Source organism: Amblyomma maculatum, chromosome 9 (assembly GCF_055883805.1).
Source record: "Amblyomma maculatum isolate TAMU_Amacu chromosome 9, ASM5588380v1, whole genome shotgun sequence".
Taxonomy (NCBI): domain Eukaryota; kingdom Metazoa; phylum Arthropoda; class Arachnida; order Ixodida; family Ixodidae; genus Amblyomma; species Amblyomma maculatum.
In genome coordinates this window covers 113,498,267-113,515,466 of record NC_139352.1, presented here as the reverse complement: position 1 = coordinate 113,515,466, position 17,200 = coordinate 113,498,267, and the positions used below count along the sequence as shown (strand labels likewise).

The 17,200-nt window shown below is 46.1% G+C and overlaps 1 protein-coding gene across 1 annotated transcript in view; it reads left to right on the top strand.

The window, feature by feature from the left end:
* The window catches only part of LOC146180173 (uncharacterized), a 28,232-nt gene that overhangs the window by 1,056 nt on the left and 9,976 nt on the right, over positions 1-17,200 (top strand). The gene's annotated exons all lie outside the window — the stretch shown is intronic.

Genomic DNA, 17,200 nt, shown 5'->3' with positions numbered 1-17,200 from the left:
GAGGCATTTAAACTTTACCCTCTGTTCATGACCTGCAGGTATTACCAACACAGGATTCATAATAGTGATTAATAAACAGTGAAGAGAATGCACATAGAGTTTTGTAAGGTATTTGCTAAGGTTGACACTATTTTAGCTTGTGAAAGAAATACACTCCTACTTTGATAAACCTGGTCAAACATTTTTCTACTATTTTTGCGGATAACTCGGAACATTCTTAGTTTTTCTGTTCATGTTTAAATACTGACATTACATAACCATCGGCTGTCCATTTCACACGAACAATGCTGCAGTAAATTTTGATGTTTCAATTTTGAACTGTCACATAGTCTTGTCTGTAATTGCGGCTGCTGCAATATATTGCATAGACTGGGTTCACAAACGTTCAACTGTAACCAAAAATTACACGTCTCATCATCTAATAATTGTGAAATAGTTCATTGATATTGAATTGCAAATACATTTTTGACGCAACTGGAATCTTAGAAACTCGGTCACATCAGCAGCTGTATTGATCTGCTTTTATCTTCGCATGTGCAGCAGCACACTTCAGGTTAGAAACCTTAGCGACCCCAATGCGTTGCTTCTTGTTGATATTTTCTATCTTTACTACCTTAACGCAGTGAGTACTGGCTAACTGCAGGATAGCGTGTGTTCGATAGATACAATACAATATCACTGCGTGGGTTAGCAGTTGAATCAGAGATGAGCTTGAAAAACTAATGTGACAAAGGGTTTCGATTGAGAACAAGACCTGGCACTTAAACGCCCTAAAGAATAGTAACTGGTGACATCGCTTTAAAGTTTGTATGCGTGGACGGTTTCGAATGTTCATTGCGGCTATTCATTAATGTTGATTAATTCTGTAATAGAACGAGAGGACTGGAGCAAGCGATGACGTAGAGGACAGACTACCATTTAGCAATTATCTTAAGCACGGCTTGATCGTTGGCGCTTTCGGCGTATCATGTGCAGGAGGTGATCAGGCAGATCGGAAAGTTTGTCACTAAGGCATCACGTCAAGAATATTGGCCTACTTACTCATTTCTTTCTATGACCAAAAACAACTAAAAAAGCTATGCGGAGTACCATTGGTCAATTTAGAAACCAACAGTTTTTAGGGCTATTAGGGCTTGCAAAGAGCAATGCAGCACAGTGTAAACTTGAGGGAGGTCTATGAAGGTCATTTGCTATCATGAAAATAAAGGCTGCTAAGCCAGGAGCAGGAAGCTTCTCTACTAGCGTTGTCTCCCATTTGATATGCCAGTTTCAATTCCTTTCAAAGCTGCCTAAAGAATGGACACTGAATAGTTGTATTGTTGTCTTTTCAACGATCTCAAGCCGAAAAATAAGAAAACTTGTTCATCGAGCGCGACAACACTACAGCAACCGAATTTTATAAGGCCATTATATGCGCATGACAGTACCAAGCCGCGAATTTCTATTACTGCGCGCCGTATTTTTATGCAGGAAACGAACTACCTACTACATGATAAACTGCGGTCTGCTTTTTTTTTAAACATGTTTTTTTTAAACATCAGATGCTTTCCAGTCAACAGGTGAGCTGTCAATTAGGTGAAAATCGAACTATCCCATTTAAGCCGCGATGTCATCAGACTTCGCCCTTTAAGGGAACGGCTGGCTAGTTACAGTCCGGTTTATAGCAGCGTGCATTTTTCTCGCACGTAGAATACGGTCATGACAGATGCCGGATAAGTGTACACTCATGTTGTACATTAAATTTTCAGTAGTGAACGTTATTTGCCCTACCTGACAGGGGGACCGACGTGGATTACTTTTTCCATATTAGAGGGCAGTGAATGCTTCGTATGCAGGTATCAGTGCGTGGTTTGAGCGCCGCGAGTTACCTCAGCAATAGTGAATTTCCTCAATACGAGTCTACAGAGACGCCTTCATACCAGAAATATTTTCCAGTGTTGTCATAACACGCCCGAAATATTATTCGTAGGAAATAAGGACTTGAGCCTATTATATTTCCTTATTACAAAATACCAAAGCCACAGATTGCACCGCGTAAGGTTTACGAGAGTAGTGCGACATGCAATATTTTGGTCTTCCGTTATCAATATTTTAAAGGAGAGCGTACAGCCATGCTTGCATAAAATCGGTTATTAATTTATATTCCATTCTTTACCATGTTACAAAACATAAAGCGCACTCCACATGACTTGCAATTCGTCATAACTAAGTAGAAATATAGTTTTACCAAAGAGGTTTTATGACATATCATAGAACATAACCAGGCATAGTAAATGCGAGTTCGTGTTTTGCTGTAGATACTGCCATCAGTACAACGTTAAAAGCACCACCTATCTGAAGTACAAAGCTATCATTCCAAGCGTAAATCATTGCATCTTTATTCAACCGGACATTGTATAATGTTCGTTTATTTGGAAATTAGCGTCAGCCGGACACTACGCAAAACAAATGCGCTAACCTGGAGTACGATTCGTTGTATTGAACGCATATCATGCATATATAGTTTTAATGATTGAGTAGTTTTTAAGCCTATGGGCCCAAACATTCAGGTTAATTTGTCAGACGTTATATTTGATCCGAGCCGTTCCTTGACATTTCCTGAGCAGAATAAAGGCCAATTTAACATACGTAGAACCTGATCCCAAAGCGGGTATTGTTGCTGGCTCCAATTTAAAACTAGAGCAGGATATTTACAGAAAACAACTTAATATGAAATAAACGAGTTTAAGAACGTTACTTGCTTGCTTACTTTGCTAAAGTGGCTGAAAGAAATACGTTGTAAGAACGTGTTTGACCAAAATAAGAATGTTTTGTATAGGAATATTAATAAGAATATTATTAGAAAGACGACAAACGATGCAGGAGACAGTTTTAAGAAATATACATTATAAATGATATTCCGACATTTTGTGTTTAGTAGGGCCTATTTAGAAACTGGCACTAGCGGTTTCTGTTCCTCATACGTTTCTTCCTTTAGTCTCAGCTGAGAGTACAAACCACCGACCCCACGCAGTGATTGCGTACGCTACCGAGAGCACGCCAACCACTGTGGGCCGTACTCTTGGGAGCAAATGAACATGTGATGACAACAGGCATTTAATTATTGCGGGAATTACAACACCAGCTAGAAATGAAACATGCTAATGAAACTAGATCGTCCGACTCACCAGCAGGTCTACAGGCGAATGTTCGCCCGCGCTATATCAGAGGATGAGCTTCGAGGCCCGTCAGGGCTACCAGGCAGGAACAGTTACTCAAGGTTTCACCTTACTGGCGACTGCGGAGTACCACGATGATACATTCGCTCGCGTCGAGTTCCCGATGCCGAAGAGAACTGGCTTTCCCGCGTGTGCAGGGAGGGCTTCCGGGGCTCCCCATCTGCCTCGACGCTGGCGCCATCTCTCGATAGTTAATCCTAAACACCGACTCTGGCGCCATTTCGCGATAGCTATAGTATCTGCTAGAGGGGACAGCAGACATTAAAGGGGACGATGGGATATAGTTCCACACATCCCCCAACCTAATTGACCCATGCGCCTTCAAAGTACATGCTTCGGAGATATCTTCATGAACTTGCACTTGAGGCAGGTGCGCCGACGGTATTATGAAGGTCTCCGCTGGATGGCTGGCATGACACGCGGGCTTCAGTGTCTGCCGGTCGGTACGCAGCGGGACCCGGTCGAAAACTGTGACCGGGAACCGGTAGAGGTGGGGACGTTGTCAGCAAGGCAGATATAGATGGCGCCAGAGAGGGTATGGAGCCGAGCCAGATGCTGGTACGGCGCAACACCAGAGATCGCAGGGAGCCGACGTGTCAAAAGCGCCCGCGAGGGCGACTAAAAGCTGAAGGCCAGGGTAGCAGCAGCCAGATGTGACTGCTGGCTTGTCTTGGCAGGGCTGCTCCGGACGTAATGCGCTGGCACAGGAACAGGCAGCTCTGCCGCAGCAAGGGCAGCGAGACGATGTGCAGTAGCCATTTACCATTTATTCGTCCTCTCGAAAAGAAAAAACAATTAAGGAGAGGGAGCCCGGACAAGCAAAAGCTTTGCCAGGTTGAAAACCAATTAAAATTAAAAAAGAGTGAGCAGAAGTTCGAAATAAAAAAAACTTTTTTCAAGCGAAAAGAAGTATAAAAAACGAAAAAAAACAAAAGTGTGCAGTAGCCAGTAAGCCGCAATTGCTCATGTGAAGCTGCATAACTGACCGAAAGCTCTCCCTCTCCGCATGCCTTTAATGTAAGTCACGAGAGGCGCCACCGGCATCCGCACAGGCCTCGTGGCTCCGCACAAAATTCGCTAGCAAAACGTGTCATGCGGCTGTAGAAACGCTAAGTTGAAGTGAACAAAGCCTTTTCTTGAGTTAGGCGAAAGTGCGCAGTTCGTCCAAGGCTGCGAAAACAAGCGGACAGCAATGTGCTCCCGCTGGGAAACACTACGGACATGGCGGTTGTCACTTCTGACGCGTGGTGTAGGCAGAACGCAAGCTTTAGGCCTAACAACCACTATGAAAAAGAGCGTTTAAAAAATTGATATCACTCAAAAAAGGGTTACGTGCCGTGCACCAAGCCGGAAGGAGAGATCGCCTCGGTAGGATGGTCCTACTTCGCTCACCGCTCGAAGCATATTTTCGGTTAGCGCCCACTGTGCCGGACGATGTGGGAACTCCCGGTGTTGAGCTGCAATACGAGCAAACGTGTTGTGGCTCCTGTTCGCCCAGACTACTCAGCTCCTAGATCTCCCGACTCCCGGACTCGCAAAGAGACAGAACAGAAAATATGTACTGGACTTGGACCACCCACGCGGCTTCCGTACTCACTAGCTTCAGGCCAGCAACTCCGTGGGCGGCAGGCCTCGCATTTCCTCGAATTGGACCGCGCTGTCCTAAAATTGAAGGAGGCTCTCCAAAGGGTAAAAAAATGCGCTGAGTTTGTTTAAAAGTTCGAACATGCTGCAGCGGAAGTCACCTCGCACTCAAGAAAGGCCTAGCACTTGTTATGTCCGAACAAAGAACTTTTGATGAACCGAACAGTCGTTCTATGTTTCAAGAGTAGGCCCCAAGTGGGCACCAGACGTGGTGTTTTAATAGGTGTAAATACACTTTCCACGCTTAGCCGCGGCTGACAGTCCAAGCCGCCGATTCCACCTAGTGTTTGCGTACGCTACCGAGCGCACCGCCGACCGCTGCGGGCCGTGCTCTTGGGAACTAATAACACGTGCTTACAATATATAGGCAAGCATTTATTGATGGAATACCAACAACGCCAGCTAGCAATAAAGATGCTAATGAATCGAGGTCGTCCGACTCACTAGCAGGGCTACAGGCGAATGTTCGCCCACATTAGGGCAGGGGATGAACTCTCGAGGCCGGACAGGGCAATCAGGCGGGAAAAGTCCTGCAAAGCCTCACCGGCGACGGCGGAGTGCCGTGACGATACGGCAGCTCGTGTCGAGTTCCCGATACCGAAGAGCGGGGAGGATCTCCGTGGCTCCCCAGCTGCCTTGACGCTGGCGTCATCTCCCTATAATTTTCGCGATAGATAGAGTAACCAACACGGAGAAAAGCCTATTTTAAAATAGACGAATAGAGATTGTTCCCCAAAATTTCTAATGGCAGCTGTCATCAATCACCTCTCTATTTTCAAATCCAACAGATGTATTCTGAAATGTCAAGTATATTGCCACAAATTTCTTCGTCGGGTGCAGGTCCGACGATGCTCAGAGGTGGCACTGAGAGGAACAGATTGTCACTATAGGCTTTTCGAGGGCACATGTAAAGCGCCTCTACACGAGTTCAGGCTACCCAAAAAACTCATGACCAAAGCATTCATTTAAGGTTTCTTTTAGCTTAGAAGCAACCGCCACTGAGATCCTGCATTTGCATCAGCAATGCTCGCAGGATTGCCTCTGACTTGTTTTAAACAGATTTTCTATATATATGCACGACAATCGCTCACTAGTGAAGAATTGTACCGCCCCGTCACGGATGTGGCGTGGTCAGGGCGCTCGACTACTTTTCCCAAGGATGAGGGTGCGAATCACGGCCGAGTCGACCGCTTTTTGCTGGAGGTGAAATAAAAGGTGCCCATGTGCTTGGCGATATCAGTGTGCGGTAAAGAATTTTGTGCGGCAGAAAAGCCCATAGCCCGCGTCACTTTGGGACCACAAAGCTCAGAAACCAAACGAACTAAAGCACAAATCATTATCCTAACAGTTTTTGCATTGCTAATCTTCACACTTTATTGTATGAATGCTTTATCTCCAATTATACCTGTGCTCATATTGGTACCTTAACTGTGATCAGCTTACACGATGTTGCACATACATACCTACATTGCTGTGGTCCTGTGGTGTTGCGTACTAGTCTGATATGCAGGATATAGCGTTCACACCCTACTGGTAACAAAATTTACTTTATTGTGATACTTATATTTTCCTTAACACTCAGTTTAAAAGAACCTGTTGAAAAACAGGATTCTTCTATACCACCTGACACGGTTGCTGCGACGTTTCAGTAAAAGGAGCAGTATGCGTTATTGAGTTGTAGCTGTTTGACAGACATCCCCGTCGACTTCTTTCTTGGTATTATCTCAATTAGACATTATTTGTGGAAGTGTTCAGATAAATTGATCCGCATGCTTCACTGGAGCTTCATTATCCCCATCTGTCTCAACGGTGAAATGTTTGCCCGCTAATTCATTTGCAGCTTGCACAGGCTTTATTTCGACAATTTCGGCAAAGCAAAACTGCTGCTAGATATCAGCCAGCGTTACTGAATAATTCCTCCAAGTAAGGTCCACGATTACAGTACAGTAGCAGTGTCTCGTTTTCTGGCGTTATTCGCTCTTATAATCGACAAATTAGTGGTAAAACTATAGAACCGCTTTAAATAACAATGAACTTCTTTTCTAAACAAGCATTTTAGTTTCAGATATTGCCTATAGCCGAACACGCCATGTTTGACTAGCCCTGAATCTGGCATGGTTGCTGAATACGTCCAAACTGCCCGGACGCATGATCTTGTTTGCTAGGTGTCATGTTCGTTGATGGGTCGATATCGGAACGTTTACTGTTTCCCCTATGAGTACAATTCTGGTTTGTAATAAACAAGAAAATAAATTCTCGCAGGTCTTGCTCATGGTTTGTTCTAAAAAAAAAAAATTAGTTCAAGTCTGTTTCCGAATTTGGATTTTCGAAAAATATTAATGTTCGGTCGAATACAATGTGCTCGTTCAAATGTGATGAGGGCTCACAGAAGCACCATATTAGGCTGTTATGCAGTGCCTTTGTACACGCAACCTTAGCAAATTACAGTGACACGCCGTGGTGATAAGATATGGACGAATTTTGAATTAGCGCAAATGGTCTGCGATTGTGTTAAAATGTCTGAAAAGGTAACTAAATTATTAATTTAAGGTGCAAGATTCAATTTTGAGTGAGCGTACGTTTCTGCCGATAAAATGGGGACTTGTGCGTTTAAGATGTTATCAGTACGTATAAAACATTTAGCCTTATGCGAATATCTCAACCGAATAATCATGGCAAACACCAGCAATGTACTCATTTGTTCTTGACGGTCATGATCACCATAACTGCTTCACTGTTTTGCTGTGGCACCAATGTCACACCGATGCAACTAATATTATCGAACCTAGCGACGAGAAACAGCTGTTTATTTGATCCGGGATGCTCTCTGTAGCTCAGTCCATTTCTTCTCTGGTTGTCTAAAGCCGTTCACAACAGCGCACTGTATTCAAAGACCCCACTTTTGAGGTGTATTGTGCCATCAGTAAACAAAGAGCTGAACTTGTGTGGAAACCAGCGTTTAGTGCAACTGACAATTAATCGTCAATTCTGATTATTTCCTGTGGATAAGATCGCCAAAAGTTGAGACAATTTTTCCGCCTTTACTGCGCGTCTTTTGTACAGTTGTGTGTGCCGCGTTTCCTCTGACATGACATAGCTGAAAAATAAAATTTCTACCCATGTCCTATCAGCTCTCGGTACCGTTGTATCCAATAAAACCATGACTTTGAAAATTGCGCATCATTTCTTAAATGTTACGGAAGGTTTACGTCAAACTCAAGCCATTTTATATCCTCTGAGATGCGAGTAGCAGAATCTTTTATTAAATTTTAATGCCTCCATTCAAATATAACAGATGTTCAGAATGTCTACGGCACATTATTTATTGCAGGTCACAGACCCGGCATTCAGAGTATCAGCAGTAGGTTAGGGCATATTGTGAGAATTAGGCTCAAATAGCGTAGTGGTCCAAAGAAAATATTTAGGAACTTGATATGTAGAAGTATGAGAGAACAGTTTATTCCTGCCGAATATGTAGGGGGCTGCAATATTAGGCGGTGATTTTCGTAAAGTATGCCTGAAATTACTTCCATTCGATTGTATGCGATTATTCATTGCCTTCAGTATTTGAAGGATGAGGCCAAATATCGAGGATCCAGAGAGCAAAATGTTTGTGAAGCGGAAAGACATATTTTAGAGATGTTCGGAGGACAAATTCCATGGGACTTGATACTGCATGCGCCTATTAAAGCTTACGCTATAACCTTCCAGTGGCATATAAACTCTTCACTTTGTCGCTCCTAAAACACCACTGCAACCTGGAGCCTACTTCTGTCACAGCCGTCCAGATTATGTCTGCCGTTCTTATTTACATATTACAGAAAATTACCTATTATTAAAAATACATTGCGCACGTTGCTCATTTCATTGCAAACTGTAGAAAGAAAACATTCTGCTCTCGTGCAAACGTTTAACTCCAAGACTAAATGTAGCTCAGCCTATTCATGATATCTTTCAATGGAGAATGCCTTCCTCTTGCTCTACATACCTTACTACAGGTAACACGACATCGCTCATAACTCACAAACTTCTGAGAGTTAGGTTAGTGCGGCACGATGCAGAAACACGTTTCATTCGCAATTGATGCTCTACCTAATTGTTGGCCTGTGTGCCTCTACATATTCGATTGTCGACTAACGAAGCCATTCATACATCGTAAATTATTTCCTTCTGCATCATTAACTATTTTCTCTTTCCAAATACAAACGCCATTGGTGATTATTGGCTTGTAGTGTCTGGAGCGGACGTCAAAACATCAGTAACTGACTGTAATATTACAATACCCAGGGCTGATTTCAGATACTCGCGGAGGCTTTACACGATCTGGTAAACGGATTCGACTGCATTTAAATGTATCAATTTGTAACTCTCGAGAGGCCTAACTATGCGAGCAGGTACCATCTCAGTATTACTGGACATTTGGGCGTGCGATTACGTCATCAAGCTCTATGTAATGCCACATGTTTCGACAACTAATATCTGATTTTAAAGCAGGGGAAGACATACTTAGGCTCTTGCCTGCCCTCAAGTCTACTTTGTGTATGTGCATCATTTAGCATTATACATGTGACATTTCCCCGCACAACACAACTGATATTTTAAAATTTATTTCGTCTTGAACAGAACCATAAAAAGCCGATATTTTATCACTCGAATCCTAAACGCCCTAGTCTAACTTATGCGTGAAGTCTGACGCCGCGCTAATGATACTGATGACATATACGAGCTAGTGTTGGTAAGTTCTAGGAGATGGCTGAGGAAAATTATGTGGAGTAGTTTTGCTATGTTTGTTTTAAATAACCTGAAACTATGATCTCTTCATAATGGCCTTCCTTGAATAAACTTGTTGAATTATACCAATACGGGTCACAAAGCGCTACAATTGTTTAAAAGGTCGAGTGTCTTACACTACTAATATTGTTCTTTTAATATACTAATATTATTACAGTACTACTAATATTACATCAGTTTTCACCAAGCACATTTCAAAAGACTCACCTATGACCATGTAATCATAATTTATGTGTACAATAATAAAGCAAGATAAATATTTTCAGGTAATCAAAATTTCCGCGACCCTCTACTACTTTGTCTCGCATAGTGTGAGTCGCTTTGCAATGTTAAATTACGTAAACGATATCGTAATGCTGGCTTGTACAAACTGAAACAGGTCGAAGTTGATTTCTGTCCCTTGATCTCCGAAAAAACATTGAGTACTGTTGATAAACTGTGCAGTTTGTTTTTAGAGGTCACAGAAGCATAAATTAAAAACGGCCTTTCTAGGCGCAGGCTCGGCCACCACAGCGACGCGCATAGGTGAGAAGATACTGAGGACTTTCGAATTAGAGTAAATCGACTGGCAATGTGAAAAATATATCAATGATATGCTTGTATTGTGGTGTTAATAATTCAACTAATCTTTCAAAGAAACTCGCTGCTTCTAAATACAATTTCGATAAATATTTAAAGATATTTGCTATCTTAATCAGTAGTAGCAATGTATTTCAGACATTCCGGTCACCAGGTAGCAAGAAACCTCTAAGACAAATCGAATAATATAAATTCACGTACATTCGGGATTATAACAAATAAAAATAATGTATCTTTTGAAACATACAGGAAAAGTGACAACCTTTGGGACTTCATTTCTGCCATCGGGATTGAAAAGAGGCGATGAGTACTCAGTAGGGTGTGACAGAAACTAGTAGAGATGGGTCCACTCAGCAACAAAACTAAGCAATGTAATATTTTTAAAGCTTATGACGCATGTCTGAACATGTGGGACCTCTGGTCATTGTCAACTCTTCGTACGACATCATAACTAACCTGCCAGGAATGGGGGCTTTTGTTTAACCTAAGCCCTGATATCAAAAGAAGCTTCAGCTCACTTAGCATTTAGCTAGGACCAAGTGAATCGCCATTGCGCACAAGTAATAGCATACCAGTGCTCCCATATGCACATATATCTCACTTTTTTCTATTTCTGAAAAATATTTAGCTTCGAAGTTCGGATAAACTTTGCACGTATTGCAAAAACGTTGCTTTGGTAGCAAAAGGTTCACGTCGGGCCGCGATTCCGACAAATTTACTTCCGTTGTGTTATATAAATTCATTACAAGAACCACTGGAGCAATACAATTTGGTAAACTATCGTACACGGTAGCTGTGACGTCTAGACTGGAAGGAGCTCCACATTGCCGCGAAACCTTCAAAACAGTATTTGTTGTTTTTAACAGCCGCCGGCATACAGGCTTATCACTCTGATTCTGAACCGCGTATCAGTTCCGTAATCTTTGTTTGTTAATGCTCGATGTCGCGAGTCACACCTTTATCAATTTTGTTGTAGCGCAAGATGCACCGAGATCTGTCTCGAAGGTTCCGGCCACTTGGGTGTCTTTCCACAGTGTTCCAGCCCGTGCTGGTAGCTGTTTGCGATGTTATCTAGATTGTTCTGTGCAGCCTTTAAATTGAGCGTTGCCGAGTGTGACGAGCATTCTTTGTTCGACGATCGACGAGCACGTTTGTTTCTATCGCCGCCGCCGAGTTGCTTAGTTCTTTTGCGGGCGCAAGTCAGCCCAAAAAAAAAGTTTTTTTAGTGCAATCATCGACCCCTTCATTTGTGTCGTCGACCTCGTCATTACTACGTGACATCTGGTGGAGGTGCTGCCTTTGATCCTTCAAGCGAAGACCCAAGCCGTGTTCCTGTCGCCCTGGAAGACCAGCCTACAGGTCACCGAGCCAGCCGCCGACTTCAAGGCCTACAACCCGAGCACGGTCTGCTGCTTGACCCCAGTCGATCTCTGAAGGCATCGACGCTGACAATGGCCCAGCCTACAGCACCGGTTATTTTCGTCCAACCCCGGGAGCCCCCCTGCTTCCATGGACTACCGGATGAAGATGCGGGAGATTGGATGAACCTTTTCGACCGTGTGGCAGATTTCAACGGCTGGAATGACGCCGCGAAACTTAGGCAAGTCTACTTTGTTCTTCAAGGACATGCCCGAGTTTGGTTCGAAAATCATGAGGCAACTATGAAGGATTGGGAGACTTTCAAGGATGCGTTTCTTACTGCCTTTTCAAGCATCGTCCGAAAGGAAAGAGCCCAGGCCCTCCTTCAGTCAAGACTGCAACTTCCTAACGAGTCTGTCCTGGCGTACGTTGAGGAGATGAAGCGCATCTTTCGCCGCGCCGACCCTAACATGACTGAAGGTGAGAGACTCAAACTTTTAATGCGAGGCGTCAAAGAATCGCTTTTTGGAAACCTTGTCCGAAATCCGCCAAAAACATTTTGCGGAATTTGAAACGGAAGCGTCTGCCATCGAGAAGACGTTGTACACCCGGATGCGCCACTACGAGCGGCCACTTCAGCCAGACTACTCAAGCCACTACCCCAGCGCATCTACAAGTGGAGAGAACCTTCGTGACCTCATCCGGGAGATCGTGCGAGAGGAGCTCCGCCGAATGCAGCCATCATCGCAACAACCCCAGGTGGCGACGCTCGCGGACGTCGTCCGTGAAGAAGTCCAGCAGGCGCTGGGCGTTCCTGAAGAGACGGCTGCAACTTTTCCAGCACAAGAGGCAACAGCGATGAACTACGCTGGTGCATTACGTCGCCCTCCGCCCCGACGTGATGACTTTCCGAGCCCTCGCCGCTACCGGCCTGTTCCTGAAAACCGCCCCTTGGCTCCCGCCCGCCAAGCCTACCAACGACCAACAAGCCCCAGGAAGTGCGACGCATGGAGGACAGCGAACAAACGGCCATTATGCTTCCACTGCGGTGAGGCAGGCCACATTCTGCGGCACTGCCCGTACCGACGAATCGGTCTCCGCGGATTTGCAGTCGACGCTCCACGACCACGCCCAGGTGAACGACCGCAAGAAATCGACAACTGTCTGCGTAGCGGTGAGATTGCGCCACCAAGCCGTCGATTCAGGTCTCCATCGCCGTACAGGGACCGCTTTGCGTCGCCAGGACGTAACTATGATGATAGTGTGCGCGGAAGGTCCCCAAGCCCCCGTAGGGGAAACTAAAGGCAGCAACCTTTGGAGGTGAGGTTGCTCAATGGCGAAAAGACGAAGATCCTCCGCCGCCGACGACCACTAACGACGACGCAACCATTTCATCGCCGCTTCACACGACGACATCGACGACAACACGACCAGAGTGCAAGCAGACACCGCCGCCCAGCGAAGTAACAACGGTATGCCCCGGCCATGACCTGAAGAAACGACGGAGCCGAGATCGGAAACTAAGGCCCACGTGCAATGCGCGGACGCGAACAAGTGACCTTGAAGTTGATATCGACGGTCGCAGAGTCACTGCCCTAGTAGACACCGGAGCTGACTATTCAGTCATTAGTGGACCGTTAGCCTCTCAGCTAAGAAAAGTTACCACCGCTTGGGATGGCCCGCTGATTCGCACAGCAGGTGGCAACCTGATTACTCCGTCGGGACGATGCACTGCAAGAATAACCGTCAATGGGCGTACTTACCCCACCAGCTTTGTGGTCTTGCAGCAGTGCTCCCGCGACGTGATTTTAGGCATGGACTTCCTAAATGAACATAGGGCTATCATCGACCTGCGATCCAAGCTCATCAAGCACTCTGCAGACAAAGCCATTCCTGCTACGACGACGTCGATGCAACACATCCCTCTAAACGTCCTCGACGAAGAATTGAACGTCCCGCCCCGATCAAGTATCGCAGTCTGCGTAGGTAGCGCCAACATCGAAACCGCTGAAGGCATCGTCGAAGGAAATATCTAATTGCTCTTAGAACGAGGTGTCGGCATCGCAAGAGGCATCACGAAATTCCGGAGAGGTCAAGCTCAGGTTCTGGTAACAAACTTCACCGAAAAATATCGGCATCTCAACAAGAGCACGACGATCGCCTTTCTCGAAGAATTAGCGGACCTCAAAGATGTATTCACCCTCCACGACCAAACGCTTGAAGACGCACCAGAACTATTCCGTCAGCCCACATTTGACATCAATCCGGCATTGACCCACAACAGGAAAGACCAGATTCTCAGTCTGCTTCGAAGCTACGGGGAGTGCTTCTCATCGTCATCGAAGGTACGACAAACAACACTGGCCAAGCATCGCATAATAACGGACGAACACGCCCGACCTCTGCGCCAGAGCCCTTATCGTGTATCGCCGCGAGAACGCCAGGCCATTCGCAATCAAGTTGAGGAAATGCTGCGTGATGACGTAATCCAGCCATCGAACAGCCCCTGGGCGGCACCAGTCGTTTTGGTCAAGAAGAAAGGCAGCACACTTCGCTTCTGCGTTGATTACCGCTGCTTGAATAGCATAACGAAGAAGGATGTCTACCCGCTTCCCCGCATCGACGACACTCTCGACCGGCTCTGCAATGCAAGGTACTTCTCATCGATGGACCTGAAGAGCGGATATTGGCAAATTGAGGTCGACGAAAGAGATCGCGAGAAGACCGCATTCATCACACCGGACGGCCTTTATGAATTTAAGGTGATGCCATTTGGCCTCTGCTCCGCACCAGCCACGTTTCAACGAGTAATGGACACAGTCCTGGCAGGCTTGAAATGGCAAATTTGTTTGGTATATTTGGACGACGTTGTTGTCTTCTCGTCAAACTTTGAAGACCACCTAAAACGACTACAGACAGTGCTGGAAGCCATCAAGTCATCGGGGCTAACGCTAAAAGCAGAGAAGTGTCACTTCGCCTACGAAGAACTCCGATTCCTAGGCCACATCATTAGCAAGGACGGTATTCGCCCAGACCCGGAGAAAACAGCTGCAATCGCACAATTCCCACCGCCTGCCGACAAGAAAGCTGTGCGCCGATTCCTTGGGCTGTGCGCTTATTATCGACGATTTGTCAGAAACTTTTCGCTGATCGCCGAACCCTTGAAGCAGCTTACAAAGGCTGACGTACCTTTTAAATGGGAAGCGCCGCAAGGAGAAGCCTTCGACGAATTTAAGCGCCGCCTGCAATGCCCTCCTGTACTTGGCCACTTTGATGAATACGCCGAGACCGAAATTCACACCGACGCGAGCAGTGTAGGCCTAGGAGCCATTCTCGTCCAGAAGACTGGCGGACAGGAAAAAGTAATCGCCTACGCTAGCAGGTCTCTCACAAAAGCTGAAGTCAATTACTCGACGACCGAGAAGGAGTGCCTTGCGATCATCTGGGCTACTTCTAAGTTTCGTCCATACCTATACGGCCGACCATTCAAGGTGGTAAGCTACCATCACGCGCTCTGCTGGCTGGCTAATTTGAAAGATCCTTCCGGCCGCCTTGCCAGATGGAGCCTACGACTTCAAGAATTTGACATGACTGTAGTCTATAAGTCGGGCAGGAAGCATTCCGACGCAGACTGCTTATCCCGCGCTCCCGTCGATTCTCCCCCGAAGGACGATGACGATGACGCCTTTTTGGGACCGGTAAGCGCCAGCAGTTTCGCAGAACAACAGCGATCAGACCCTGAGCTGAAAGCGCTAGCCGATTACTTGGAAGGAAAGACCGCTTCCCCTCCTGGTGTGTTCAGGCGACATTTATCATCCTTCACGTTAAGCAATGGCCTCCTCGTGAAGAAGAACTTTGCACCCAACAAGACTGCGCAGCTTCTCGTAGTGCCTAAAACCCTTCGGCAAGAAATTCTGCAGGCGTTGCACGATGAGCCCACAGCAGGCCACCTCGGATTTGCGCGCACGTTGCGTCGAATCCAGGAGAAGTATTACTGGCCGCGACTGCCTGCCGAAGTTTCCCACTACGTGAAGACGTGTCGTGAGTGCCAACGACGCAAGACGCCGCCGATCAGACCAGCGGGACTGCTAAACCCGATTCCACCCCCAATCCTACCCTTTCAACAAATTGGGATGGATCTCCTCGGCCCCTTTCCATCTTCGTCTATGGGTAACAAGTGGATCATCGTGGCCACTGACTACCTTACCCGTTACGCCGAAGCAAGAGCACTACCAAATGGTACCGCGGCAGAAGTCGCCAAATTTTTTGTCGAACAAATTCTCTTGCGACACGGCGCACACAGTCACACAAGCCATCGACGAACAACTGCGTACCATCCCCAGACCAATGGCCTTACGGAGCGCCTGAACAAAACGATCGCGGACATGGTCGCTATGTACGTCGACGCTGAACACAAGACCTGGGACGCCATCTTGCCGTACGTGATCTTCGCGTATAACACGGCAGTCCAGGAGACTACTAGAGCGACCCCATTTAAGCTTGTGTACGGCAGGGAGCCCACGACGGCGCTCGACGCAATGCTGCCGCACGTAACCAACGAGGACAACCTTGACGTCGTCGCCTACCTGCAGCGTGCAGAGGAAGCTCGACGACTCGCACGGCTGCGTATTAAAGACCAACAGCGCACCCACAGCCGACGATACAATTTACGACGACGCCACGCAGAGTACAATACAGGAGACCAAGTGTGGGTTTGGACACCAATTCGCCGTCGCGGAATAAGTGAAAAGTTGTTGCGTCGATACTTTGGACCATACAAAATCCTTCGCCGCGTCGGACCACTGGACTATGAAGTTATTCCCGACGGAACGTCAGCATCACAACGGCGACGCGCACGCCCAGAAATTGTACATGTTGTGCGACTGAAGCCATATTACGCGCGTTAAAGAATCTGTGGTGTTTAAACTTTGCAGTGTTTAAGTTTCTCTGTTCTGGAACATCGAGACGATGTTTTTTAAGGGGGGAGTAATGCCGCGAAACCTTCAAAACAGTATTTGTTGTTTTTTAACAGCCGCCGGCATACAGGCTTATCACTCTGATTCTGGACCGCGTATCAGTTCCGTAATCTTTGTTTGTTAATGCTCGATGTCGCGAGTCACACCTTTATCAATTTTGTTGCAGCGCAAGATGCACCGAGATCTGTCTCGAAGGTTCCGGCCACTTGGGTGTCTTTCCACAATGTTCCAGCCCGTGCTGGTAGCTGTTTGCGATGTTATCTAGATTGTTCTGTGCAGCCTTTAAATTGAGCGTTGCCGAGTGTGACGAGCATTCTTTGTTCGACGATCGACGAGCACGTTTGTTTCTATCGCCGCCGCCGAGTTGCTTAGTTCTTTTGCGGGCGCAAGTCAGCCCAAATAAACAGTTTCTTTAGTGCAATCATCGACCCCTTCATTTGTGTCGTCGACCTCGTCATCACTACGTGACAATATTTTGTTCAGCGCTGTTTCTGACAAACATCCTTGTCGACTCCTTTACTGATATCAATTAAGGTATACAGTACAATTTGTGCAGCCCTGGTAAATCGATTTCCTTGATTAATATTCGTTTTGATCCTGCATATATGCCTCGGGATCATAAATATCTATCGC